At 37.2% G+C, this 16,594-nt stretch overlaps 1 protein-coding gene across 1 annotated transcript in view; it reads right to left on the reverse strand.

Moving 5' to 3' along the window:
* lsamp (limbic system associated membrane protein) overlaps positions 1–16,594 on the reverse strand; it is a 783,778-nt gene that overhangs the window by 474,570 nt on the left and 292,614 nt on the right. The gene's annotated exons all lie outside the window — the stretch shown is intronic.

A 16,594-nucleotide genomic window follows, 5' to 3' on the forward strand; every position in this document is an offset into this window, starting at 1 on the left:
GTGTGGTACTCTCTGGACAGGTTATCAGACCATCACATGGCAACACAGAGACACATGAGACAAACAACTGTGCACAAACTTACACTTAAGAAAAATTTAGAAAGAACCAACCAATATTTTATATAGAAATATATGTGATAAACAGTAAGAAAAAACATCAGATTAAAACAATCTGCATCTTCTCTGTGGGCATGCCTGTGTGAGAACAGAAACAGATAAGGTGGCCAGTGCCTTATCTCCCGAATGGCCCGTAACAGATCTGACCCAGCTGGCTGTATTTATCTGGGTCACAGCTTATTATTCACTTATTACTTTCACTTTAAACTAGAACTTTAGAAAAGTATTCATATCTGGGCTATCTTCTGAATGATGGGTTTTACCAGAACAAAAGGTTTGCTAAAATTGAGTCTGGTTGTTTAAATTCTTATTTGCCACCAGAAAAGCTACATATAAAAGTATTTCAAATCATTGAATATGCCAGTTACCTGTATACTATTATTTTACTTAAAGATACAGTATAAAATGAGAAAGTATGAAAAAACATATACTTATATGACTGGGTTAATGTTAGTTAATTTATAATATCAAGCACCCCCTCTTTTGTAAGTGTAAACTTTAGATCAAGTATATTTCTTACAAGAGATAAAGTTTCCCTGTTTTCCTTTATGTTTCATAAACTCTTTTATATTGCCCTGTTTAGTTGATTTACTGACTGAAATGAAATATAGAGTATGATTACCCAGACGGCAATACAGTAGATTAATTTATGACAAAACTGCATCTACCGTTGACAAATCTGTGCTGGCTACAAAACAGAAAAGTGTTTATATTAGGCGCAATGTATCACAATTAGATAGCTTTTGCATGGATGAAATTTCCTACAGTGATGTTAAAAACATCAAATTCAATATTATAGGGTCTGATAGGAAAAACAACCACAGCTGAATTGCACCATTAACTTTAGTTGAACTTGAAATCATAACCCTCACCATGGACATCAGCCATTTTTTTCCCATTGCTAAATGCTATGCAGTGTATCCGACTCATAGGCTGCAATACTGAAACAAGAAAAGTGATGAGTAGTCAGCATCTTATTTGCTAAGAAGTTACATTTCAGTCATGCATGCATGTGTACGCCTTTGCTACAGAATATATTTCCGAGTTTTGTGTCTAGATTTTGATTCAGTTACTCATTGACCATGTTGCTCAGCATCACTTGCAGGGTGTCTCAGATATCAGAGTCTGCAAGTAGATGCTGGTGGAAAGAAGCAAGCAAGTAACAGCAAGCAACAGATTAAAGCAGTTTGTTTTGCAGCTTAAATAAACTGCCCATTTTAGAAACATATGCTTGGTAAGTTCTGCAGCAAGAAAAGTAGATCAGCTGGGAATAGTAGGGCAGCTAGAGTTGCCTTCCAGAAGCAGCTATCAGATGTTGCTTCATTTTTCTGGTTTTTGCTCAGTCCATTTATTTAACTACATGAGAGGGCAGAATCACTGTAGAACAAATATTACCTTAAAAGCAGTAGAGTGCTGGCAGAGGGCATCGGGTGGGACAGTGCACCAGCCCTTTTGTGTAACTGTGTCCTTTAGGATCAAAGTGTTCTCCAGGAGGCACTATGTTTTCTTTCCCTCTGAATACATTAAACTGATAGTGAGATGCAAAGCCAAATTTCTTTTAAGTTTGGCATCCTGGTCGCAACCCGTCCTTTAGCTGGTTCTAGACCAGTGCAGGTCATGAGTAGAGGGAGGGTCAGTTCTAATGAGCCTCCCTGAGGACAGAGGTGTTTGTTGCAGTTTTAAACTGTCCTGTTCTGTGGACGAGCCACACCCGACAGAGATGGATGAACATAATGCCAGACTGTATGATGGCAGTGCACAAGGTGACCAGCAGCTTCTGCAGAAGGCTGAACTTCTAAAGTTGCCACAGGAAGCATAGTCTCTGCTGGGCCTTCTTATGGATAGAATAAATATGTGAGGATCATCTCAGGTCACAAGATGGGTAGTTCCTGTGACAGTTGACACAGTGTTGTTGTGGATGATGAGAGGAGGCAGAATGTGGAGAGGTTCCCCTTTAGTCAATCATCATATCCACAGTTTTTAGCAGATTTTCCTCCAGGTGGTTCTGACTGTACTAGTCAAACATCTGATCCAACTCCTGTCTGTATGCAGACTTGTCATTGTCCTCGGTCAGACCTATGACAGTGATCTGATCACTGTCATAGGATACATATAGTAATGGCCAAAGGGGTGAAGGACAAAGCAAATGAAAACAGATCTGGGAGAATAATCAACCGTAAAAGGAATAAGGTAGAATAAGAAAACACAAAAGCAAAAAGGCTAACTCCAACTCAAATAAAACAACATGTCAGGTTTTAAACTGAGCCAATTTCTGCACTTCGGGCTGCTGTCATTTGCCTTATTATAATTTATAATCTGTTTCACGTGTGGTTAAAATGCATACCAAGATGAATCAAGTTGTTTTCAGAGGTCATTTGCATTCATAAGTATAGCAGTAGACGTATTTAAGATGGGATTTTCTTAGCTTTGTTGCTGTGGGGCTGTGCTGGCAATGAAAAGTCTTAGAAATTAATTTGTTATGCTAATTTAGCTGCTGTATTCCCAAAGTGAAAGTCCCAGTGAAGTCAGATGTGAAGTGTGTGTATGAGCACTGCAGATCTGTGTGTTCACACTGAACTGGTACTGTAATGACTTTAATTACTTTCTTTTTCATAGAATAACAGTAAGTGTGAAGTTAAAAGTAAACAAGCGAATGTCTGGCTGTGAAGTGACCACTTTCACCTTATTGTAAGCTTTTCTAACAGTCGCACCTGATTACTAAACTGCAAAAGCACGAATCCCCATAAGAGAAGGCATGAAACGAATGACTAAGAAAATGGAGGCTACAGGAGCTTACAGAGGAAACTTAGGTAGAAAACTGACATCTTATTTAAAACCTGTCTGACAACAAAACATTAAAACCACTGAGCCCTAAGACACTGTGCCTTGAACCAAGTCATGCTAAAATGGCATAAGCAATGCTGGTATAAAGCTCATGTTTAGATATTGTCCAGCTCACTAGGATGCTTACTGCAACCTCTACCATAAAAATAACCAATCAAAATACAAAAATACAATTCATGTGTTTATTTAAAACAGATGTACTGTTCACACCTGACACTGAAATCTATGAGCAGACTGGCATAATGCAACTACCTGGGATTTTCCCTGGTGGGTCAAAGGGTGACTGAGTGAGTGAGTGAGTGAGTGAGTGAGTGGTTTATCCCTTAGAAAAGTTGGCATGGTCTTGATCCCAGTTTTTTCTCTTGCTTCCCCTTTAAAATCGCCACCAGTTACTTTAATTCAACAATATAGTTTATTTATTTATTTTAATCTAAAGCACACTAATATACACAAAACAATAATAATTGTCAGTCACTCAAAATACCAACTGCAATCAAGGAAATTCAAAAGGAAATCAAATAAAAAGAATTCAGAAATGTTGTATAAACTGAAAAGGTTTAGGCTGAAGCCATTCAGTTTATCTGTGTCTACCCTTATGTCGTCATTAAAAATAAACCATTTTCACATTTACAGCTTTATCATAACAGATATTAACAGAAAACACAGAATCAACAATTAAATCCAGAGAAAACAATAAAAATGAAACAAAAAATAGAACATTTTTTTGTTTCATATGTATGTCACTACCACAAAGATTTCAATCAGATTTCAAATACCCAGGTCCCTTTACAACCTCTAATCATACTCTGTTCCCTTTTAACTGTGTTATGTTATTACTTATTACTTACAAAAATCTGAGTCTAATATATCCATGTGCATACCCGTTTGAAAAGACCCCCATTAATTAAATGTGGTTCACTTCCATTGTACAACATCCTTAAATGAAACCTCAGCATGGTGTCTTGGTTCAAAAGCAGAGAAGTCATCAGACTCACTTCTTACTGCAACACTAAGCATCTCCATGAAGAACCATTACATTTCCGTTCAGGGTGTACCCACACAGTCAACAGAGAGTCATTATTTTCTGTTGACATGTAATTACAAAGGTAGGCAGGAGAAATAAAATAAAAAAGAATTCCCTTTTCCTATCTCCATCATGTTTCCTGGCTCACACAGGTTGCATTCCTGTTTCCTATGACACATCTTTGTCATCTTCAAACAGCCTCATGAATCACATCCACATAGAAAGCAGTCAACATTTATTGGCTCCTTGCCAACAAGAAGGCTGTTCCAAAGAGAGTCCTGCGGGTCAAAAGGAAATCAATACAATACAAACTCCGAAGCACGTGACTCCAACACTCAGTGTGAAAGTGCTAGATGGTCAAGAGATTCAAAGAAATCTGGATTTTCATTTCCATGTTGTAAGCCTAAAATTGAAAGGAGCTCTTTCTGCCATCGTTTAACACTCCGACTCTGATGAATCAGCCAACTGCACCCTCTGTGTCACACTCTGCTACTGTATACAGAGACTGCTGTCAGCTCGTCTCATACACTTAGCAACTTCCTTCAGATGGAACACAGTACTTCTGTTAGACAGGATAAAATCTGGGGCTTCACTGTGCACGCTGCATACTTCTATGCCTTATCAGGGAAGACAAAGACTTCACAAATACCTCCAGAGCTCCAGTGAGCATTAGACAGAAAGACTTGAAATTAAACATCCACCTTAAGTGTTATTTTTCTCTTTAGTTTGAGCCCCTCCTCCCCACCAAAAAAGACCCAGCGCATTACTTAAAAAGAAAATAATGAAATAATCCCTTGCCTTGAAATTCAAAGAGGAAAGGGATCCCAGTGATCCAAACCACTGGTATGTAAAAGAAAAACATAGTGTTTGGACAACAGGTGAAAAGCTCTGCACTCTTCCAAATGAAGCTCTGCCTCTCTGTGGAAGTTTCCAGAAAAGAGAGTGCTGCAGATGAAACCAAGTGGAGAAAGCAACCCCAGTCTGAAAGGATCTGATAAGAACTGGAGACCCGATCTCTGCTTTTATTTCTTATTTCACAATTACTTTAGCAACCCATGCTTTAGAACTCACCAAAAAAATGCCAGCCACAGCAGATTTTTGCATGTGTGTGATCTACTTTACACAATGAGACAGAGATGTTTAAAGTAATGCTGCACTCTGGATTCAGAACTGAAAAGTTTGTGTAAACCACCACTTCACCCTCCATCTCATTGAGACAAAGCGGTGAATCTAGGGTTATGACAAATGTTGGTAAAATCACCAGATCAAGGACAAATGTGTGACATGCTCAGTGATGGAGTGGGTTGCCTCAGATGCTATGATACCGTGGGAGAGTAAGGATGTCCAAATGTTCAGGAAATCAACAAAAACATCTTAGAGGTAAATAAACAAATGGAAAACGTGTGATTAAAAAAAAGGAAAAACTTTAAGGTTCTCAGCCTCTGCTGGTAATGACTTTGAACTCCATTTTCTGGTTTACTTTGCTGTTGTTCTGTGTGCTGAATAAATGTTCCTCTGTCCATGTCTGATTAGTCCATCCCAGACACACAGCATAACATCCACACCTCTGCTGACACAGTTTTATGACTTCTGTACTTTCAGCTGGTCTGGATAGCCTAGCTGAGACTTTGTAAGAAAGTATAACTTTGACTTCATCTAAGAGACAAAGGGCAGTAGAGCAGAACATCATTTCCTGGTTCAGATACACGAGTGTTGTGGACTCACTTGGAATCTGCTTGAACACATCTAGAGCTCATTACCTACAAAAGTGATCATGCATATTTTGAGATAGAAAGATCTAAGACATATAAATTGATGCGAACTAGGAAAAGAGCGAATGAAGATTTTTTCCTCCATCTTACTTTCTGATACACTAATTTATATTGTGGATGTGTGTGTGGGGACGTGCGTGTGTGTGTGTCGGGGTGTTCTCTGGCACATCTGATAAGTATGGATACAGCTATGGCTTTCTCGGAATGTCGTAGCTGTTATGTCTCCATATCAGATTTTCTCACTAATGAGCAGAGACCTGGGTTGTGTGTCAGAGGAGTTTCTTTACTAATTTATAGTTTTGTTGTTTTTTTTTACTTCCATTAAACACATATTCTGTGCACATCAGGGCCCGTGTTTCAGGCCTTACAAGATAAACAACACTAGCATTTGTTTTTGTTGGGTTTTTTTTAAAGACATAATTTTTCCTACAGTTGCTAACATATGCTATTCACTTGAAATTAGTTAAATTGTGTTTGCATTTGCAAATTTTTGCCTGATATCAACGCATAGTAGAATGTTTTTTTATTATTATCTTTTTTTTTATTATGGTTTTAGCTTTGACACAAATTAACAACACAATTCAAATTACTGCATCCTTTCTGGGCACACTTTATGTACTTCTTAATCCTGTAGTAAAATTCACACATGGTCCAAAACAACAAAAGTTAATACATGGTCTGTAGCATGTATTGCCATGTGATGCCCATATGAATGTGTGCTAATAGAGGAATGTGATGTTATAGTAAAAGGAGAAAGTCAGTGTCGTTTCCGTTTGTTGCTCGACTGGTTTTTATCTTAAAGTGAATTTGACAAAAACAAGGGGCACAGGACAACAAACGTGTAAAACTGTCTGCATATTCTATAAAACTATGTCTTTAAAATCATACACTAGTTATTTCATAGCATTTATGAAAGCAGAAGCACACAAACAGAAGCACAGCCTGTGGGTAGTCTGTCAGCAGGTAATGCATTTCTGTTTCTTTCTCCAAACTTTCTGCTTGTGCCTCTGTTAACCTCTCAGAGCCCTTCAGAAGCCTCCCATGACAACGTGGCCAAACCACCAAAACAGCAAGCCTGACCTTTATGATCACAGCAGCAGACCCTGTCCACACTCAGGCACAGTGATGAGGGAGAGGAAGTTGGGGAGATCAAGTGTCAGTGTTGTTTGTTTATGTTCCCAGTATGAGTCTAATTAAAGTTTAATTCAGTGCAAAGTGCTTCCATGTGATGCAGGTGCAAAATACCAGATTATATTCACAATCTCTCTGAAAGGAGAAGTCAGAAAAATACACCACACAAAGGAAACGCCAACAATGTCAACTTTCCAAAGCTTCTTTTGGTGGTTAATTAATACATTATTTCTTGTGGTGTCATACATACACTTACAAAGATATTCAAAACCTTTTGTGAAAATGCATTTCCTTTAGTAGAAATCTACTGTACATGTGCAGACAAAAGATTATGGCTTTTTTTTCTGTTTTGATAAATTTAATTTTTAAATCCTAAAATGTCCTTCACTGAGGTTTTTTTTTTTTTTTTTTTTTTGTAACCCCTCCAGGGGGTCTTTTTGTGGGCTCTAGTGTCCCTTTTTATGAAGTAGGCTGACAGGAAACAGGGAAGGAGAGGGGGGAAGACATGCGGTAAATGTCGCCGGGTCCGGGAGTCGAACCCGCGACCGCCGCGTCGAGGACTTGAGGCCTCCAAATGTGGGTCGCGCTAACCCCTACGCCACCACGGCACGCCCTTCACTGAGTTTTTAACTAGCAACCAGTACAATAATGGTCACATTGCTCAATGAACAATAAATTAATATTTCATGACTTACACAAAAAAACTGTTATTTATTCTAGAGGACACAGTCACTTTACCTCCTGTGCTGTAGAACAAACCTGCACTTGCCCAAAAGAATATTTTTTGTCTTAAGCAGCTATGCTATTTGTGGTCTTTGCAGTTTATTGTGAAACCTCAATGATACAAATAATCCTTTAGCAGTACAAACTTTGTATGCTTTGTGTATGGTGCTAGTAAAATGTTCTTGGATCCACATACTATTTTACCTTCTACAGCTTAAATGTAGCATGTACAGAGAGAGCAGACTGTGCAGAACAAGTCTAAGCATCTCGACATCATATGTGTGTGTTGGATCTGGTTTTACTACATTAGCGTTATATCATATGCAGAGCAGAGGAGAGAAGTGCAACAAATTGCCTCTGGCACTTTAGGATCTCTGCACAGCCATCTATCTATTTTTTAAATAAAACTTAAACTATTTCAGAGTTGAAGATGGATACTTGTTTGACAAGTCACCACTATAACAAAGAGAACATAGAGTGAATCAAAGAGTGATGATTTAAAATATGTTAGAAAACAGGATCATCTCTAGCATGCAGCAGATAAGAATGTCTTGTTGTTATTATTATTATTATTATTTATTTTTTTTTTTTTTTTACTTTATGTTTCCATTTATCATCAAGCTGGGATTGCTGTCCTGGTAGTAACATAACAGTGAAGGACACCCTGTGAGCTGAAGCAGCATGTCTTTGTTACTTAAACATCAGACAAATTGTTATCTTAATCTCTGTGTCTGACTGTGAGGATATTTGCTCTGCTCTGACTGGGTTTGAGTTTGATGTGGTAAGGTCAAAAGTTATCAGAGTTGTTAAAAGCAGGCTTGCTGATAAAGTGTCCTTGATTTGGTTTGTGACAAATGTCTCTTTTCTCAATGTCATTCTCAGTATAAGCATAAGGAAATGGTAAATCACAGATGACCTGTGCCTGAACGACACAGCAGGAATATTTGCCGTCTAGAAAAAACTGGCATCCTTCAATCCATGTGTCTATCCATCCATCCTTTCATCAATACCAAGTTATCCTTCCACATGCTCAAAGGGGAACTTTTACCCACCTTTCTCAGGTAACTGATGATAGGTGAGATAACCAATTTACACACACCAAAATGTGTACAGTAAAGTCAAAGGTCAAATTATAAATCTTGCAACTGTCTGTAATTAAAATCAATGGAAAGCTTTCAGCAACAGCTGCTTGCTATATGAAACATAATCACTCACATACGAAATATGAACATATAAAGTTTAAAGGAACTAAAATGATGATAATCAATATGAACATGTATTTGAAGACATTTTTGTATTTTTTTAAATAAAGAAAAAACATAATTGTTGTGACAGTGCAAATAATCTCATTTTGTCTTGCAGCAAAGTATCTGACTATTCTGACTGTAAGGTGTGCCTAAAGGCAATTTTCATTTGCATTTAGATTTTTTTCTTTAGAATCAAAATGTCCCTTTGGCCTTGCAAAATTAAGCATTCATTCAACAGATAATAAAGTGGTGCCATTCATATAAAAATCTGTATTCATGAACTATTTTCCAAAAGATCCATTTAACGCTTTGAGGGAGGTGCTGTCTCCTACAGAATGCTGCTCTCATGTCTCATCTAAAGATATCAGTGACTTCCTTAACTGGCAGGTGAAGCCATTACCCCATCACAGGGAATTAGAAACATAACCTTTGCCTGCAGGGCTGTGAGGCTCCTGTCAGTCAGCATGTAATACACATGGGGGGATTCACAGTGGACCTAACTATTACAGCAGTGCAGATTATTCCCAATTTAACTACCACATACCTTACATAAAATCAGGCTGATGAAATAGATACAATAGCAGAGAATACTTTTTGGAATAGATGGTGTGTAGCTAAATTTTGTACATTTAGACTTTTCTTTAGTTTCTGAAATAATTAATGGTAGTTTCCTGTTTTATTCTGCTTCGTCTGGGTCTTTCTGTTCTGTCTACTTTGTATATTCTTCCTGTTCCCCAGTCTCCTTTCGACTTTCAGTCTTACTCATGTGTAGTTCTGCATAAATTGTGTTTACTGTTTACTAGTTTCTGTTGTCTGTTTAGTTACTCTTCTGTAGTTCTTTTTATTTGATTCCCTCATCACTCTCTGCATGTCCATTACAAATGTGCACAAAACTTTATCAATTTTCTACTATTGTAAAAAAAAAAAGCAATTTCATAATTGTAGTGTTTCCAATAAAAAAAGAAACATTAAAATCACACCTGGAAGGATATACTTCCTGTGTTCTTCTTATTCATGGTTTGTGCCTGTGGCAACATCTGGCTGTTGATCGTAACTCGTATGATGCATAAATTGTGTTTCCTTTACAGTTTTACAGAATAAAACAATTTTCATACAGCCAAAAAAAAAACGCCATCTTCAAGGAGCTGCACAGCATATATTAACGTTTTAAAGTGCAGCTCCTAGTGGCACATTTTTGATAAAAATGCCAAAACTTTTATTGAAAGTTAAAAGAAAACATAAAGAAAGCTTCCTTTAAGCTAATTTATTTTCAAAATGTCAGATAGTGCAAATATATGGTCAACAGAAATGCAGTTACTGTTCTCTGGTTTCTCACTTATTTGCTCTCACTGCTACGGGCTCTAATCTTTTTCTTTTTCACTTCTCAGCATATATTCTATTTTAGTTCTTCAGTCACTGCTGGCTCATATGCTCAATTCTGTCCCATTGACTTTCTGAGTTTCATCCTTGTTTTTTTTTTAAACGGGTTTAGATTTTGGACCTTGTTTTTGTAAGTTTCTTGAGGTATTAAATATCTTTCGTTAATTCGCCTCTACCTGCCTCTTGCCCGCATTTGGGTCCTGCACACGTACACCATTATGAGAGAATGATGCATCCAACTCTGGAGCCAGCTGAAGAAGAGCAGATTACTTTTGTGTAGTTTTTCAAAGAGGCTGATAAGACTTTTTAGAGATGTGGTGTTGAGTAAGTAGCAGCAGAGGTTAGTCTTATGTTCCTTTTCATGAGATCTCCAACGGGATCAAGGAGAACTCGCCTTAGTCTGTTTTCAAGTTTTCCAAGGGGGCCCAGGAGGATTTGCCTCATGCTCCTGTCCTCAAGTTCCATGACAACGGGGTCAAGTTGATCTTACTTCATTATCAATATCCTGTTTTCTACAACAAGGGAACCTGCCTTGCTCTCTGGCTCTAGTCTGCCAGTCATCAAGTGAACTCCAAAGTTGACTTCTGCAGAGGTCAGGAGGCCCTTGTGAGTTCTCCTGGCCTCAAGGCCATCATTCAAAGCGCCAATGTTGATTCTTCAAACCTCCATACCAGCCTTCTTTTTCATATGTTTGTTTCTGTTGTTCAGGAATCACGTTAAAACAATAAAACATTGCACAAATACAATACAAAAATGTACCTATATCCATATGTCGTCTGAGGGTGTCAGTACTTTCAAATGTATGGTTAAAAGCACTTTAGTACTACTTCTGCATCCTTCATTACTGCACATCTTCATTTAAACCTCTGCTTGTTAATCCTGAATGAAGTAATACACCTCGGACTTAAATGCAAGTTATTTTCTCTGGCAGAGTACTGGATCAGTTCTGTTTCCAGCAGTCCTAATGGAAACAGATCTGTGCTGACAGCTTTCCTCTCTCTGCTGATCGATCTTTACTACTCCATTACCAGAACACCTTTTAGAGCTTAGCTACTTACAATCTGAAAGCATCATTAACTCTGACATTCAATTTGCAAAAGTTTGACAAGAGACACAGTTGTGAATAAATGGTAAATGATGTTACTTTTACTTTGTCTACTTTGTCTTCTCTCACTCGATCTTGTTTGGTATGACAGTGTATATTACTTTGAGTTAAATAACCATCCCGTTAGCCAAATGGATGGTCATTTTTCAATGTATTTTTTCCTCCTCACTAATAATTAAACATTTTACAGATGATGTAAAAAAGTTCAGGATCTCAGTTTGTTTTGATCATGTCAAATGAAAAACCCAATAACCTAGAATTTAACAGTTGACCAAGTATTTACTATTCCATAAAGACGTTCCATAAACGGTGACTGAACCTCAATTGCCTTTCTAATTTTTATGAAGTTCATATTTAATAAAACAATTACCAGATAATTCACAATAATTAATTCAGATTAAGGACATCTTACTTCTCTGTAACCACTTCTAAAGTTAGATTAATACCTCTCTGTGTGTGTTTAGAGTTTGCATTTTATAGTAATAAATATGTTATATGTATGTCCATCTCTGGATCTTTAGATTTGGACATCAGAATGGCCATTTTGCTATCTGTAACAACTGTTCCTAATGTAACTGATTTATATTGCCATGCCATGAAGGTAAATTTTAAACAGAAAAACAGAATGATTGCTCAGTCACATCCCAACAAGAGCAACATAATGTCCCATTTTTAGAAACCTGGATTTTTGGGACCCTGGATCTGCGGGAAGAACATTGTCCCAATGCTTTTCAAGAAAGTGGTCCGTTACTGGAGCACACTCCCAGCATGTGGCCTCTTGACAATAGACAATGAAGCTTCTGTCTAATGGGATTTGGTTATATTACTGAATTGTGTGGGACAAGTAACCACTATTGGATTTATGGTCAAGGATTGCTGGGCTTGTTTTCTTTTTCATCTTCCTTATCTTTTGAGACAGATGATCTGAAATGATGACGTGTCTCTCCTTTGCACATTTGAACAAATATGTAAAACTCAGAGAATGAATTGGCTGAATACTGAGAAGCTCAAGGATTATGTACCATTCCAGCCAAACCATCTTCAGTAAAAATGGATTATGTATTTGCGTCAGTATATTTTTTGGTAGTTGAGTTTGTTACTTAAATTTCTAGTCAGCTAATACTCTTAAATATGTATAAGCTTGACTAACTTATTTTGATTGAATTCTTGATTCAATAGTTTATGTCGTGTTCTCATACCTGAAAGAGACAGATTGCAGTGAGAGCTGGTCTTTTTAAATCTACAATAATTGATTTAACAATTCAAACAGAACATCCTTGTATAATCATTTTTTTAAACCTATATGAAGTTTTTATGAGTTGGTAAGTTTATGATCGGTCTCATAAAAGCCTTGTGCATAAATGGTTTTGTATCAATAAACTTGCCTTGCCTAAAAAAAATATGGCCAGATATAAAGAATGTGACATAAAGACAGGTTCTTTGTCCAAGAAATGTTTTTGTTGCCAAATGTGTATATAAACAAAACCATAAGATCTTAAGCTTATGTTGCTTAAGATCTTATACTGCTGAGAAATTTGTTGTTTTTACTTTGTTGGGAAGTGACCTGTTTTGAAAGGCACTCCTAAGCATAATGTATTATTATTAAGAAAGTATCACTGTCCACAATGTAGTGCAACAAACTCTGTACCAACATGAGCTGAAAGGTCATGTTGGTACAGGGGAAGAAGGCATTCAAAAGAAATATAAAAAGTCAGATTTAATTTTTCAAATGCATAAAGGAGAAGACTATTTTTGGAAGCGTGTTCTGTTGTCTATAAAACTAAAATCAAAGTATTTGATCAGAAAGGCCCAAATTATAATTTTTGAGTTGGAAGTGGCTAATCTTCACAACCATACACACAAACACAATCCTTAGTAATTTCCCTATAGTTACTGTTTTCATACTTCCATCTATCCTTTTATTTGTCTTTCTCTTTCTTTCCCTATCCAATCTACCCCAAAACCACATCTATCTTCATCTCTTTATTAGCTCAGACCTCGTCTCCACCATTTTTTCACAGCTTGTTCAGGAAGACCATTTAGTCTTTGGCAACAAAGCACTTGCTCAATCCATTACAGCCATTACCTCATCTTTAATTCATGCTGCTTTCATTCATTCACTTCTTTCAGGTCACTTGACTTATTGTCTGCCTGATAAGGAAAATGGATTCAGCTCCCCTGAGAAGGTGAAAGGGAGCTTGTGAAATGTGATCAGTATCTGCTTAAGGAGAAATATTTCAAGACTCTTGACAGAGATGCGGAATACATTCAACTATATTTCAGTTTACATGTGAGACTATTGTCTCACATGTAAAGTTTCCATGGATCTGCTGCAATAACAATAAAGAATGAGTTGCTGCAAGATTTGTCTTTTTACATAGACCTGATTTTTGAGGTAGAGCTGTTGCCTTGCAGCAAGAAGGTCCTGGGTTCAATTCCCGACCTGGGGTCTTTCTGCACAGAGTTTGCATGTTCTCCCTGTGCATGCGTGGGTTCTCTCTGGGTACTCCGGCTTCCTCCCACAGTCCAAAGACATTACTGTCAGGTTAATTGGTCTCTCTAAATTCTCCCTAGGTGTGAGTGTGTGTGTGTGTGTGTGTGTGTATGGTTGTTTGTCCTGTCTGTCTTTGTGTTGCCCTGAGACAGACTGGCGACCTGTCCAGGGTGACCCCGCCTCTCACCTGGAATGTTAGCTGGAGATAGGCACCAGCACCACTCCCGACAATACTAGGGACAAAGGTGTTAGAAAATGGATGGATGGATGATTTTTGAAAATGCTTTTCAAATGAGTAAAAAAAAAACCAAAAAAACAATTACAGTAGAGAGTTTTTTTTTTATTTGTATAAATGTCTTTTATTATAGAAGTCTTGCTTTGATTCTTTCATGCATTACTGAGAAATCCTTGAATCTCCCGTGGAAGTTATTCAGGTACGACCTAAACACTTGCTCTCAATAGGGGCTGTCTGATTGACTTGAATGATTTGTGCAAAACATTTAATGAACATGTTTTGTGTAGCTCAAACATGCTCAATGAAGCACAACAGACCTCCTTTAAAGAAGCATCAGGCTAAGCAACATTTGTTTTTGGTCTTCCTGGTTTATAAGTTGAGAGAGCAGGCAGAAATAATAGTCCTTAAAAGTTTTGACCCTGACACATTAGTTACATTGACATAGGGCATGCATGTGAAGTCCGGTCAGTTTGCCACATTCAAAGACGTGATCAGAACATTCATGCCATTCAGATTATCAATCAGCATAAACTACCCCTCTTATTCAGACTTTCAAGTTCAAGTTTCAAATTTCTGTTTGGGACGTTTACGTGATTAATTTTTATTCAGATCGGCTGTTTATTGCAAACATATAAACATGGTTAGTGTTGCTACAATGTGTATTTGCGTATGGGTTAGAACAGCCCTTTTGACACAGATGTTGGATGAAAGAAAAACCTCAAATTTACCATAAGCCTTTGACATATTTAAAAGATCATCATCATTACTTGCTGGTTTTAGCAGCTTTCTTGTGTACAGAAAAAAAAAGTCAGTGTATTCTTTCTGTATTTCAGTACAAGTGCTGTACTGACATACACTACTTGTACATCAGGGCAGTATGTCAGTACTGTACTGTCATACAGTACTTGTACTGACATACATAAAACATCAAAAAACACACTTTTATGTTCTGTTCCTGTGAGAAAGGGACTGAACAAAGCTGCCTGTTGGACACCCGAGGGAGGCTGTAGAGCCTCAGGGAGCAAAGAGGAGGGTGAACTCAAAACTGAAAGCTTGATAACTTGACTTATTCTCTGCCTGATAAGGAAGACAGGCAGGAAAAGGAAATAAGGCTTCAGAACGTTTATAAACACTTGACTGGTTATGAAAGTATCACAGCATGTGCATTCACATGAATCTTATCTTAGACTGTTTGAGATAAGAAGTCAACAAACAAATATTCAATTTAATAAGACACTATTTTTCTTTGGTTTAGGAAATAAACAGTTACAAAATCACCTGGTTTTGTTTTAATATGAATATATCAAGACTCTACATTAAGTCAGAAGAAAGCAAAAGTGATGAGCCAAGATCAACAGAAATTTCATCCTCAATGTTTAAATCTTCAGCAGTATATCTACCAGAATTAACTAAAATATGTTGTTGGGAAAGTATGAAAGATTTAATTCACTCACAGATGCAAATAAACATTTAGCTTTTATGATTTTTTTGTTTGTTTTAAATTCTGTCTCTATGCACTAAAATAAAACCACCTTATAAAATAAGTCTGTTCAAATGTGTAAGTGAGAATCAAATATACCACGGAAAGCTTGACAAATCCAGTATAGTCCAGGAAAACTTTGAAAACCCTGAGTCATGCTCGACAAGCATTCATTCACACCTTAGAGTAAATTATATTCTCTAATTCACTTAGTATGCATATCTTTGGGCCCTGAAAAAAAAACACTAGACAAGCTGGGGGAAAAAGACACTCGTTCATCTGTTGGTGTTTATTCCATCAGAGGTTTAGTTAACATGGTTTGCCCCTGTCTTTGCAAATAAATATAGCATGAGAAAAGGCATTTTGGAAACAAACTTTATTATTCCATTAGATTAGGTTTATTCACTGCTGGCAGAAAGTTTTACCCTGTCAAAGCAGCTTTTGATTGCGATTGTTCAAGAAAAAGTGCTCAGCCAGCTACAGGTGCAAACCAAGGCCACTCTGTCAGGGGTGTTGGCACAATTTTAACCAAGAGTTACAACCTTCTAAAGAAATATCACAGAAAATAATTTTCATGGATGGCTACAGTATATCCAACCTGTCGTACCGGGCTGGCCAACATTTTAATCGCTACAGCAGCACAAAGAGACCTGAGGTTTGTATTACAAAACACGTCCTACTGGATATCTCTGTGTGATATCATTAAGAATATTATACACATACATAAATATGAACAACTGACTATGGTTGGATTTGTGTGGTGTGTGTCAAGCTGTTTCTTTGTGACTCCAAACAAATCATCACTATGAAGTTTATAGTAATAAAGACTTAAGTGATGGAGGATGTCTTCAAAGGCCTTTTGCTTTGGTAAATGTATACCTCTGAACAACAGCAAGTCTATAGCGCTGAATATCAGAACAAAATTCACACAAATCAGAAAAATCCTCTTTTTCACAAACAAGAGGCCAGTAATACAATGAAATATGTCAGGTTAAAGTTCATTGATCTTATTAGATGATCACAAATAACTAATTCTTAGCAA

This window comes from Xiphophorus hellerii, chromosome 18 (genome assembly GCF_003331165.1).
Source record: "Xiphophorus hellerii strain 12219 chromosome 18, Xiphophorus_hellerii-4.1, whole genome shotgun sequence".
Lineage (NCBI taxonomy): Eukaryota > Metazoa > Chordata > Actinopteri > Cyprinodontiformes > Poeciliidae > Xiphophorus > Xiphophorus hellerii.